Raw genomic sequence first — 13,498 nt, forward strand, 5'->3', positions numbered from 1 at the left:
TGAGCCACCATTATCCTGCTTCTTTCAGAAGCTACTTGGTCCCTGCCTCCCTCTTCCCCTGTCTATCTATCTTTTCCCCTCTGTGTCATTAGTCCTCATCCTCCTCTATATTTGCACAATATCTGGCATTTACATAGTGTTTTGAATGTGTATTCTTCTCACCAATGGTCCACCTCTTCCCACCCCTTCTGTGTAATCTGATAAACATCCTTGATTCAAAACTGTTTCCATAAACCATGTTTCCACCAGCAATAACATGGTTGGACTTCATATGTATGATAATACACCTGTAGCATACATATATGGTTTGAAGAACTGCAACTGTCATAACAAATGTGTAAATTATGACACCTGACATATGATCATAACATATATCTGTTTTGTATTCCATCAGATTCGGACATGGTTGTATGTGTATACTGCTTTTTATGTGAAAGTTGGCAGAGAACACCATACATTACTTCTAATTCCCATCCTGAGTTCACCACCTCAAGATATAATTACACATGTGCGAATACTTTACCATCAGCAGTGCAACTGAGCTTGCCAGTGGTGTGCTTCAGGCAAAGAATAAAAACAGACATTTAGAACAAATAGTTCAATGTTTAGGTTGTACAAAATCCATATGTCAACTTAATTTTGTAACCAAGGTGTCTGGATTTTAGAGTGATGTTGACTTATTTATGACAGACTGTTATATGTCTGTACTTTAGTGGTTACACTTGCAGCTATGTTAGAGTGGTTGGTAACCTTTTCACACATAATCCATCACTATTATTATACAGTGCCCTGTCATATTTAGGAATTGTTTATTTGTATTGTCAATGCACATTATGTAAGCATGAGACAGGACAAGTCACAATGACACTCTAAATGTTTACTATTTCTATGCAATTGTCCCTGAATTAACTGTCAGGAATGCTTTATTGATACTCCTCTGGTTTACAATTGCGATTTTTATTGACATCTCCATACTGTGAAACAGGTTTACAATAACATAATGTATATGAATGACAGTATATACATTTTAGCAGAGATATATGTCATTAAATGGGACAGCACAGTGCTGTTACTTTGGCCTATCCTCTCACATGCATTTTTCCCAAAACCTGGATGTACAGTGGCAGTTGTTCCAAACAGCAAAGATTTACTAAGTGATAAAGTCAGACAGTGTGACTGTTGCAACTAATACTCTGTTCTGCTAATTCAGTAACTAGATATATAGGAGGTTCAATTCCCAACATGGGGAACTTGTGTGTGTGTGTGTGTGTGTGTGTGTGTGTGTGTGTGTGTGTGTGTGTGTGTGTGTGTGTGTGAGAGTGTGTGTGTGTGCAGCATGGGGAGGGGGGGTCTAGTGACAGTTAAGTAATGCCTCAATATCAATTGTGTGTGTCCACTTCTACTTAGGAGAATACATTTAACTTTAGTTACAGCTCCATCTGCACTTTATCCCACTTTTAACAGAAACATCCTCAATGCAACACACTCATGAGGTCATTGTGTCAAAAGTACACTTTCTCCCTTTAAAATGCAGACTTCTCCTGTGGAGCTTGTGACTATTACTGTGCTCTCTAGATTATGTAACTTGATAGGCAAGAAGTAAACAGACATGTTGTATCAACTTCCTGTCAGGAGAAAGTGAGTTTTTGGGTCTATATTAAAATAGCAAATGCTTAAAATAGTGAATGCTGTATAATCTACCCTAAAATGTCAAAATGGCAAAATGCTGAACACACAGAACAGCAATTTTTTTTCCCAGGGAAAAAATTTCTGCTCTATAAAAAAAAGCAAAAAAAAAGCCAAACACAAAATGAAATGGGGGGCTTCACCCCCCACACCCCCTACTTAAATATACCAACTCTGAGATCAAACCACAGTGGAGGAAATTACAATGCCCCGAAAATGGCCCAGTGATTTTTTTTTTCCTTGGGAAAAAATCGCTGTTCTGTGCATTCAGGATTTTGCCATTTTGATTAAAAAGTGTCAATTAAACAGCGTTCCCTGTTTTAAGCGTTAATTGATTTCATAGCGACCTGAGTATTCCACCATTATCTTATCACAGTTTCACTACAAATATCTTCTTTACAACACACTGATGATGTCATCATTTTAAAGGGCACTATATTCCAATAAGACTTATACTTCTCCTGTGGGACTTGTGGCCAATACTGTGTTATCTAGGTTGTATAACTGGATAGGTAGGAGGCTCGAATCTTGCAGTAGGGAAGTTGTGTGTGTGACTACAATAAGAGGTGCATATTGCTTCCTGAACAGTCATGTTTTATCAACTTCCAGTCAGGGGAAGATTTTAACATGAGAGAGGAAGCCCCCAAGCCTTTATTCCACTTTTACCACAAACATCTTCTCTGCATCACACTGATGAGGTCAATGTGTCAAAAATTTCACACTGTGCCCTTATGACACAAACCCCTCCTGTGGCACTTGGGGATAATTCTGTATTCTATAGCTTGTGTAAATAGATAAGAAAGGGTCTCAAATCCAACATAAGTTAACTAATATTACTGTGTGTACTGTCATGTACAATTGTGTCTGTGAGAAAACCCTTATGTAAGTGTTCATTTAGGAGACATATTTTCACTGGCAGAACATTAGCCTATAAATGGCAAAAACAGTTTTGGAAACACAATACATACATCATGCTATCAAAAATGAACCATATCACAGTGGTTGTCTGAATTATCCTATGGCACTGGCTGTTGATACTGTGCTCTCTAGGCTGCAAAAGTACAGAAGGAGCAGGTGCATGTGTGTTTTTTCTGTCATGTTGTGTAGAAAAGATTCCTAATACATGTAGCATTTGTAGCTGTCTAGTGTTAGTGTGCATTTCAACCACCTCCATACATTTTTAGAAGGGCATCAATTTATGAAAGAATGTTGATATTGTCTATTTAAATGTGCACTGCCACAATGTTTAAACAACATCTCTTATGATATGTGCAATTCAGGCAGTGTTCTATACCTCCTGATCTTAGGTAGTTTGCCCAAATCCAGATAGTACTTCTTAGACTCACTTGTGCTAGGATGTCTGTGAATGTGCAGGTAGGTAACAATGTTGTCAGCTAGCTTTCTGCTGTGTACATGTATGGCTGGGGATTCCTAGTACTATGATTTCTACTCCTTTTTCATAGAGAAATGTTTTATTAGATAACAATGCCATGGGATTACATCTTGCTTTCCCATGAGAAGTACACGTTTTCCTGTAGTATAAGAAGAAGAGAAAATGTTCTGTATCCTGTTGCCTTGATTATCCGCACATTGTGCATGATTGCCATTCTTATGCCACAGTGACAACTATATTGTGTATCACATGTGTTTGTGTCGACCTAGCAGCAGGTAATTTTATGTTAGAAACTCATATATAGCAACAGTCTTTTAAAGAAATTAAAGGCACACATATGCCTTACAGTAATATTATGATACCCCAGCTTCAAAGACAAAAATATTTCACAATTGTAGCACCAGTGGCACTTTCACTCTTCCAAATATCATGTAGATTCTGTTACCACATAAATGAACAACTCTGCATGAAGTTATTATTCTCAATTTTTACTTTTTTAGAACAAAATATCAAGTCATTTTGTAATATCTTACTAGTGATATGGTTGTTCTATGAATGTCATGATGTGAGTGTTCCTGTATCACATGCATTCAGTAATAACTTGTATAGCACATCCTCACAGATAGACTGAGTTTCAAATTTGGGACAATGTTGTTGGACAAAACAACAGGAATGCCTTCCTTGGCTGAGAAGCATTGATATTGCAATGCTCACAGTTGTGTGAACATTAGCATAGTTACTTTCTTGTCATCATTCTGACAAAATCATAGTGCACACATTATCCTCACATGTCTTTTATTACTTCACACAATTTTATTTATTTGTGATGATCAGTTACTATGTCATGTGGCAGATACCGTCAATGCATAGCTCTGTAGAATGTATAGTGTGATAGGCAGGGGTTTGGAGCTGGCAACAGTTGTCTGTCCCATAACTGTGTCAGACAGGAGCGGTTTAGGCAAAGGAAGTATTTATTGCACAATCAGAGGGCAACAGTTTAAGGCATCACCCTCTACAGTAAGGAATCCATGCCCATTACAAGAAAGAATTGTATGTTTTTCATGTGTGCTCATAATGACACACCCTGTATGCCTATTTCTGTGACATCACAAGTTGATATGCATCTTTCTAATATCTGGCATGTGTTTGAGTCTGTCAAGATAAAAATGTTGAGTATATCAATGATTTTTCGAGAGCATTACTTATTTTCCAAATAAGAATGTACTATACTGCATGTCTTCTTCCAAACATTTTGTATATGTGGTTTTCTTTACACTGTACAGCATTATTGGACATGAGGGATTACATAACATGTCTTCTTGCATGGCATGATACCAGGTGTGATTGGACCTTTGTTCAGACACTTTCTTGTGTCTTTGTTTTGTTTACATACTGTTGTGGTAGTGTTCTCTGTAATGTCTTGTGAGCATGCCCAGTATAATCATGTAGTAGATATGCTCCATTTATAACCAGAGACCTTGAAATAGTGGAATGTCAACATATCTGTGATGTTATTTGTCACATGTGTATTTGATTGCTTTTATATTACTATCTACAATGTACATGTATATAAAACATGTGCTTGTCTAAAACATGAGCCAAGGTAATATACCTCCCTATCTTTGGTTGTCCAATGACAACAAATGGTAAAATATGCCCCTTTCTGATGTGCATGACAAATCTGCTGTATGGTTCATTCCTTGTTTATACAAGATGAAGTGGAGGGTACAGCACTATAGTCAGTTATATCACATAATGTCATATTTAATAATGGTACTGTATGTGGATAGCCCCTAATGTATCCACTTTCCTTGCTGCTATCTCACCTCAGCATATTATCACATTAACATCACATTTACTCCCCTTTCTTGCAGTGTTTCTTTGTGTCCCTCTCACAATCATTGTTAGCATGTCAATTTTTAAGTTATGTATGTAGGTAAAGAATTGGAAACAGGATTATTTATTATTACCATCAATATGAACGTCTTTCTGTTCAAAATGTTTCTTTGTGACATCATCACACTTGAATGCATTAAGTCAGAACATTTTTCCCTTTACCCTCCCATTATACTTATCTCTGCAGTTTTAACATTGTACTCTCTGTAAATTCACCCAATGTTATGTCCCTTAAATCTACATAATTCACTTGCCCTTATTTTATGCACACATAATACGTTTGCCTAGAGTTAAGGAGTTTGGTTTGCATTGTGTGCTCATGATTCCCAGCAACATTTCATAGTCACCAACACTGCTGCTGGTCACAAAATGGTGCTTAAAAGCATGCATATTCAATGAGTGTGGCTGCTCATTGCACTAACTCACTGTAATCAAGTACGCTTCACTCAAAGCCTACACGATTGTTCACAAATGCTAGGGAGTGTATTTCTGCAATACAATAAAAAACAGTAATCTCAATTTTAGCAGTATCTATGTGAGACGTTTTCCATCTTTATATTTAAAAAATAAAAATAATCTCACTCCATTATTTATCATTTCAAGAAACTTCTGTTTAGCTAATTTGTAGTCTTTTTTTAGAAGCTATTTCATAAAATTTAGATGTTCTTATATTTCTTCAATCTAGATATACTTTATACCTTATATGATGACTTAATAATCAAAACTGGATGCATTTGTAATTATTTAAGTGCATTTCATTCAACCTTAGAACAATTACAGCTCACTTTTATTTTTTATTAAATTCTCTTAAAGAATGCAATGCAGCAATATGTAACATGTCAAAAATACAAATTTTCATAGTTTGGTGAGGAGGCATGAAAGATGAGTTAACACTAATATTCACCTCACCCGGTTTATAGCCTTAGTCAGAAGATACATTTTCTGACTGACAAGAATAAAAGCTATTCTCCATATAATCCAATTATTCAGAATCATCGGTCAATTTTTCATTGAGCTCTGTAGTGAAATATCAGACTTTGAATGTTGAGTTCCAGTGTGCTGAAAAAAAAGACTGACAATGCAGGAAAAGGGCAAATATTGAACATTACTCTTCTCCTTTAAACTTTGTTTTTGCATGGATGCAAGATCTCCTTCACCACTGATGTGGCAACCAAGCCACCCCAACTCCGAAATCACCATATCACAGAGAAAAGGGAATATTCAAGAAATGGGAATCTAACACTTAGTATATGTAAGCCCAGATGTCCAACCATTCAGTATCCACCATCTTTCAAATGGTTACCTTTCCATCTACATCATTCAGTTTTCTAACAAATGTAAGCAACTCCCTAGGACAACTAATTGAAATAAATTTCAAACCTTGTTTCTGAACTTCTAGCTCATATTCTTGTAAAAAAAATCCAAGGAAAGGTAAAATCTTAAATTCTATATAGTACCTGTTGCTATTAAATAACGTACCAGTATGCAAAAAATCACAACGATCACATTATCATCAAAAATACCTTAGTATTCCCAACATTAATTTCTGAGCCACTTTATTTCTGTTTGAATAATTACCCGACATTTCTGCCCTTTTCTGTTATGCTGTTGACAAAAGTACTCAGGAAAGTAGATATTTGTGAACATATAGAACTATGAGCATTTTCATTCACTAGCTATAGAAGTCTGTTCAAAAGTTGAGTCAAAACTGCTGTTACTTGTTTTGCTGTAAGAACTTCCATTAACAAACTTCCCACTTTTACTTACAGTGGTTAAATTACTCTCTCATGAAATTTTAATGGTTTAAATAGAAATTATGTTTTCTCCTTGCAATTTCATAGCTCTGTAGTTTCTTTTTCTTTCTTTTTATAGTTCATCTTCTAGTGATCATATATTCAAATTGATATCCTTAACAATTCTAACCTCTTGCATATTATCAGCTACATCTTTCATTTATGACAGGAGAAATTAAGTTTTTTGGAATCCCTTCCATTGTTTAAACATATCTCTTTCAACTGAATTTCCAACCACTCTAAAACACACCCAGAGTTTTAAAAAACAATTTCCTCTTTATCTGTATTGTCAAATTGCACAAAGGGACTTTTAAGGCTCTTGTGCCTTTCTGAGTACTAGCACAATGTTAATATAAATTTTGATCTCTTATCTTAATTTATCCATTTTGTGCTATTATTAAATATCATCTGACAATGTTCTGGACATATCTGGCACAAGTGATGAAAAGGTGTTCCTGATACCTTTGATTCCATGGTGCAGTAAGACCGTGCATAATATTCTTCACAGTGGCCATTCCCTTTTAATATTGTGTTTTCTGTGCTATCTGGTTCTAGAAATGGTTCAGTAGATCACTGACTGTCAATTTACATTTCTCAACAACAAAGGAGTGTTCAGAAATGAAGTACCAGACAAGCCAGGTGAACTTGAACTTAAACCAGTGACCATTATAGCAACTATTCCTAGATAACATAATAAAACATCATAAGAGCTCAAGAATCTCTTTATTAAAACATAAATATTCCCTAGCACGTCAGCAAATGCCTTCAAGGAGTAATACCAACACACTACTAAATGCAGGTTATTTAAAAATAAATGAAATATCAATCAATAAAATTACATAAGCACAAAAGTCTACTGCTGTTTCTCCTGAAGGCATTAGCTGAAGTGCTAGACAATATTTATGTCATGTACCAAGCCAGCACCAATACACCTGAGCGAGAGTCACATCAGTCAGCATGTGAGTTTCATATGCTGTGGCATGCACACAACTTTAACTAGAGTCATACACTGTTATGTTCTTGTTTATCAGCTGTAGTCAGTGTTGTGAACAGCCCCCTCCTCCCTATATCTTCATACTTTGTTATGTTTCAACATATGTCTTTGGGACCTCTTTTTCCTTAAAGTATGTCCTTACAAATGTTTTCAATGTATATAGTTTGTACCTGTATCCCCGTGCCTCAGGCACAATGTGCAGTCCCTTATCAGTGTCATATGTTCCCAGTTACTCATACACAATGACTGCTGTTTCACTGCCACTAACATTTGCCACAGTGTTTGTAGTTCTTTCTAAGATACTCCCTCTATAATGTGAAGTATCTCCAAGTCTTCAGAATCTTTACTTACATTCTTTTATTTAATAGTGGTACAGACAGAAGCATTGTTATGAAAAATGGTGCTGGTGCTTTGTATCATGGCTAAAAAAAGAGCCACTGTGAGTGGTGGTTATATTAATAAATGTAGGCAGTGTATCTATACGTAAATTACTAGGTATGCACAAAACACTACTCCTGCATATCAACACTAGATGTACATGGTGATTATAAAACATATGATGATTTGTATACTCCTGCATACAGCATGTGCACACAAGGAGAACTGCAGTGTAGTGCTACAGCTGTCTGTAATGCCTTAGTGACACAGTTCAGTGTCATGTTTCATGATGTGTTTCCGAAACATACATCCATGCACATGGGTCTACCATTTTTGCTCCTCAGGTAAGGGATTGGCCATAACTACTTCAGGAACTGCAAAATAAAGGTTTCCAGCATGGTGTGGAAGTCAAATCAAGACTTTTCTTCTCTTCTTTCTGAGCAATTATGATGGCCCACTGCAGGAGTTCAGTGTCAACCATAAGATCACTGGAATGATAACCTGAAGTGCCATCTCCCCCAGCTCCTTCATCTGTGGAAGGCAGAGGCTCAGACGTATACTGTAAGCATTTTGTACTACAGCTGTCTTCTAGTATCATAACTGTTGTGCATATATACTGAAGTAAATACTTTATTTTACAGTGCTGATTATGGTGAGGGACACAGAAAGTAGGCACACCTTTCCCAAAAGTGGATTGTGTATGACATTTGTGTCAGTCCAATTTAGTTATGATTGTGTTTGTAGGTTATGTGTGTAATCATTGTCCCCAGTATGTCATCTTTCTGCAGCTGCAGTTATAGAAGAAGAGGAGAAGTGACTACAGTCATCATGTGTTGTGCTAGTTAATACCTCTGGTGCTGGGTCACCTGTGGCAACAGGTCTTGTTCTCAGCAAAGGGGATTATGTTTCTCCATCTGTAGGTGATGTCGGGAGTCACTGGTGCTCACTGTGTCTGCTTCTCAAGAAGGGGACTGAGGCTGCCTCTCTAAAGGTGGAGTCTCCATGCATCATTTGCATAGGTTAGTGAACTGCAACTGGATACCCACCTCAGTTATACACATTGTTTATGGTAATTGGGGAGAAACGGACATGTAATGGGATGTTGGTATGGCTGAATGAAGCTTAATTCATTACTCTGCACAGGGCTCCATTTGTCCACAATCCAAATCTGTTGACTGTATATATGCATGTGTGTGTGTGTGTGTGTGTGTGTGTGTGTGTGTGTGTGTGTGTGTGTGCGTGCGTGCGTGCGTGTGTATATATATATATATATATATATATATATATATATATATATATATATATATATATATATATATATATATATATATATATATATATATGCTGCAACAATATGACATTGTCAGCTATCCAAAATAGGTCAGATTTATAGTGAGTAATATCAGAGGGGAGAGCTATTCCTGATGACAGAAAACAGGGGATGTCAAAAATGAGATGTAGATATTCTCTAAGCATGGACCCCCCCCCCCCAACAGAAAGTATGTTGCATGCAGTAATATTTCTGATTCTTGTATAACTTGTGGGTTGTTGAACAAAAACTACTGCCACATTTATATTCCCTGGGATTCAGGAAGCTGAAAAGTCCATGCAGAGACAATGTAGGAGCTCCTGCATGGAAAATGGATGCAGAGTGATTCAGGATAGTGATGTTTTCACGTACACAAGTGGCTCTACACTGTTCCAGCATGGAAAACCGGCAAACATGCAAATCACCTCATTTGCTGGTAAAAAACATGCAAATGAGGTGATTTAGCAATTCAACAAGCTGCTAAGTCTCCGTGCTAGAACAGAGTCAGTGCAGAAATATATTTGGAAAATAACTGAGTACATTTATGCAACTGACAAAATGGAGGCATGGCAGCTCGTGAGAAAGCATGTATTATGTTCATTATACATGGCAATGGCCAAATATAAGGCCATTGGCATTAAAAACTGATTAATTGTTATGAAAATTAAACTTTTTTTTGGCTGATCTAGGCCGTTTAAGCATAGGGCAGTGGCACGCAAATGGAATTGTGCCGAAAAAAAAAAATGGAAAAATTCAATTTTAAGTTAAATCTGCATTTTTCCATTATAGTCTATGTCATTCAGAATATAAACAATACCAGGGACCACTGGTTGTCAAGGGGAAAGTGTCCATTTTAGTGCAGGAACTAATGGCCTACACACTGGGGTATGCAAATGAGGAAAGTTATACTGAATCACATATTGCTTCAATGTGTCAGGTTGTACCTAACCATGTAGGTGCAGCAATTACAACAGTGCAAGTCATAAGAGCTGGATTAATTCATAAGGGGGTGTGTCATGCTTGCTGTAAGCTCATTGGAGCTCTGTGGCTCGTGTTTGCCCATAGCTAAACACAGCTAAGGAAGGGGGTGTGTCAGATGTGCCTGAGCACTGTGTACATAGCCTAAACGGGTGTGTGCGGCATGCACTGGGTTTTTAAACATAAACGAAAAAAAAAAAGAGGACATTTTTATGTATTTATTTATTTTATTTTACATTTGTTGACCGGGATAGTCCGACTGGATGCATATCCATTTTCAGCGGAGACCCGGGGAGAAAAGCTTCAAGGGTAAGCAGATACAGCATTACATAATACCATCATTACATATTACAAACAGACTATTTACAGAGACTACATAAGTAAGCAAGTTAAACAAATTCCACAGGTTAGAGTTAATCCTGAGCGCAAGTCAGGATTAAATTAAATTACACAGTAAACTGGTTAACAGATTTTTACACATTCTAGAGAGAGTTAGCCAGGCTTGATACATTGACATAGCCAGTTAAGTGACAAATGTTGTTTGAGTCTAGTTTTAAATTGACCTAAGGTGGAAAGTAAGGTAATATCAGCTGGAAGAGAGTTCCAGGATCTATTTACAGAGTTTGCAAATAGAGAGTCACCGGCTGTGTTATTAATTTTGCTAGTCTGAATTAGTAGTTTGGTAGAGGATCGAAGTGGTCTAGGATTGTTATAGCGGGTGATAATATTTTTAAGTGCAGGAGTATTGTCTGGATTATAGATGATTTTATAGGCCATAATCAGTTGGTTATACTGGATTAGGCTGGGTAGTTCAAGCCACCCAAGCTGATTTAGATTGATGCAATGATGTGTCCTAAAAGGCAGCCCAGTGGCAAACCTGGCAATGTGATTGTAGCAAATTGAGAGTTTGTTAAGGACAGCCTTGTTTAAATTTGAGAGTAGAGGGGATGCATACAGAAGGGTTGAAAGAATGTGAGAGCGAGCTATGGCAATTTTAGCTGGTGGGGTTAGGAAGGCTTTTATTCTGTAAAGTGACCCTAGTTTTTTATTGATGGTTTTGATAGTTTGGTTAACATGTAGGTCGGATTTTAGATTATTGTCTATGATGACACCTAATAGTTTTGTAGAGGGGTCAGGGGAGATTATTGTGCCATCATTTGAATTTATGGTAAAGGTGAAAGCAGTAGACCTACGTGTTGGTAAAAATAACAGCATTTTAGTTTTTTTGGGATTTAGGATCAGACAACATTCAGAAAGCCAGTTTTCTATTGTATTAAAGGAGGTCTGGGTAGCTGACCATAACTCTATTGGAGATGTGGTTGAGCAAATCAGAGTAGAGTCATCAGCATATTGGATACAGCTGACTTTTGGGATGACAGTATAAAGGTCGTTAATGAAGATGGAGAACAGTGAGGGGCCTAGTATAGAGCCTTGTGGTACTCCAAGGGTATTAGGTAGAAAGTTAGAAAGTTTGTTCTGTCAGAGGACAGCCTGCTGTCAACCATTCAGGTAGGATTGAAACCATTGAAGGGGTCTAGTATCTAGACAGAATGTTTGCAAGGTGTGGATTAAAAGTTGGTGATCAACCATATCGAATGCCTTGGAAAGATCCAAGAAGAGGGCTGAGGATATATAATTATTGTTGCAATTATGGTTTATGGTGTTGGTAAAGGCTAGGAGGGCTGAAGTAGTGCTGTGATGAGGATGGAAGCCATTCTGAGTGTCTGCCATAAGGTGATTCTGGATTAGGTGGTGCATGAGTTGTCTATAAATACATTTTTCCATAATCTTTGCAAGTGGAGAGTGCATAGCTATTGGCCTATAATTGGAGAATTCAGTAGAGCTGCCTACATTGTGAAGTGGGATTACATAGGATATTTTCCAGATGGTGGGAATTTTAGCTTCTACTATAGTTCGATTGATTAGTATTGAGACGGGGTAAGCAATAGCATCAGCTGATTTTTGTAGATACTCGGCAGGGAGTTGATCAGCGGAAAGTGTAGTGGGTTTTAATTTTTTGATCAAGGTATGGATAAGTGAAGTGGCGACTGGTTGGAAGTTGAATGTGAGTAGGTTTCTAGGTGTGCTACTTTCAGGACCAGGGGAGCTAGGAGGTAGTTGGCTAGCTAGGGCTTGAATTGTCTCAGTAAAGAATCAGTTAAAACTGTCAGAAACATCTTCAGGGGTTTTATCAATAGTAGCAGCAGGGATTGGGGTTGAAGTTTGTCCAGGATGTAGTAGATTATTTAAACCTGCCCAAAACTTCTGAGGGTTATTTTGATTTACTGTCTGTAAATTACAGTAGTATTGTTTTTTGTCTTGTAAAATAGATTTTTTGGTTTCGTTCCTGGATTGCCTGTATTTACTGTGATCTTGGGGGTCTTTAGAAGAACACCATAAAGCCCATGCAATGGCAGCACTGTTTACATTTCAGTCCTGGGTATGCATGGCACAACTTGGGGCTTACATAGAGAGGAAGTGGGAAGGGGAAACAGCAGTAGGAAGGCAATCAAGGAGAACTAGCATAGCTGGCAGGCGGAATGTGTCAGAATCAGCCAATTACACATGCAGCAGCCCAGCACACTACTATAAACTATGCAAACACCTTCCAGACTGTTTTTTCCCACAAACTCTACACCACTGGTGTACACAGATGGGGGAATTTTTAGCTAGCAAAACTAACTAAAATGTTAGAGGCTGCTGCTGTTTACTCCATCAATATGTGCTAAACACTGAGGGCGGTGAGGAGGAGAATGTTGACAACTGACCCACGGTGAGGAGGAGGAGAAGCGTGTACAGACCCACGGTAACCTACCAGGGTCTACATGAGCTGGATATAGTGGAGTGCTAAAGGGTGTACAGGGACATTCTACAACAAATCATCCAGCTGTGCTGTCCCCGCCATACACAAGGAACCAACAGAGGGGGAACCCATCCCAGCGGATACCAAGGTATGTGTAGCTGTAGGAATACTAGCCAAACGTATCTTCCAAAGACCAACCGGGGATATCATGGGGTCTCACAGGCATCAGCATCCAGGGTACTCCACCAGTTCCTGGATGCCATGACAC

This window comes from Protopterus annectens, chromosome 6.part1, assembly GCF_019279795.1.
Source record: "Protopterus annectens isolate FY-2018-M chromosome 6.part1, PAN1.0, whole genome shotgun sequence".
In the NCBI taxonomy this organism is placed as follows: Eukaryota; Metazoa; Chordata; order Ceratodontiformes; family Protopteridae; genus Protopterus; species Protopterus annectens.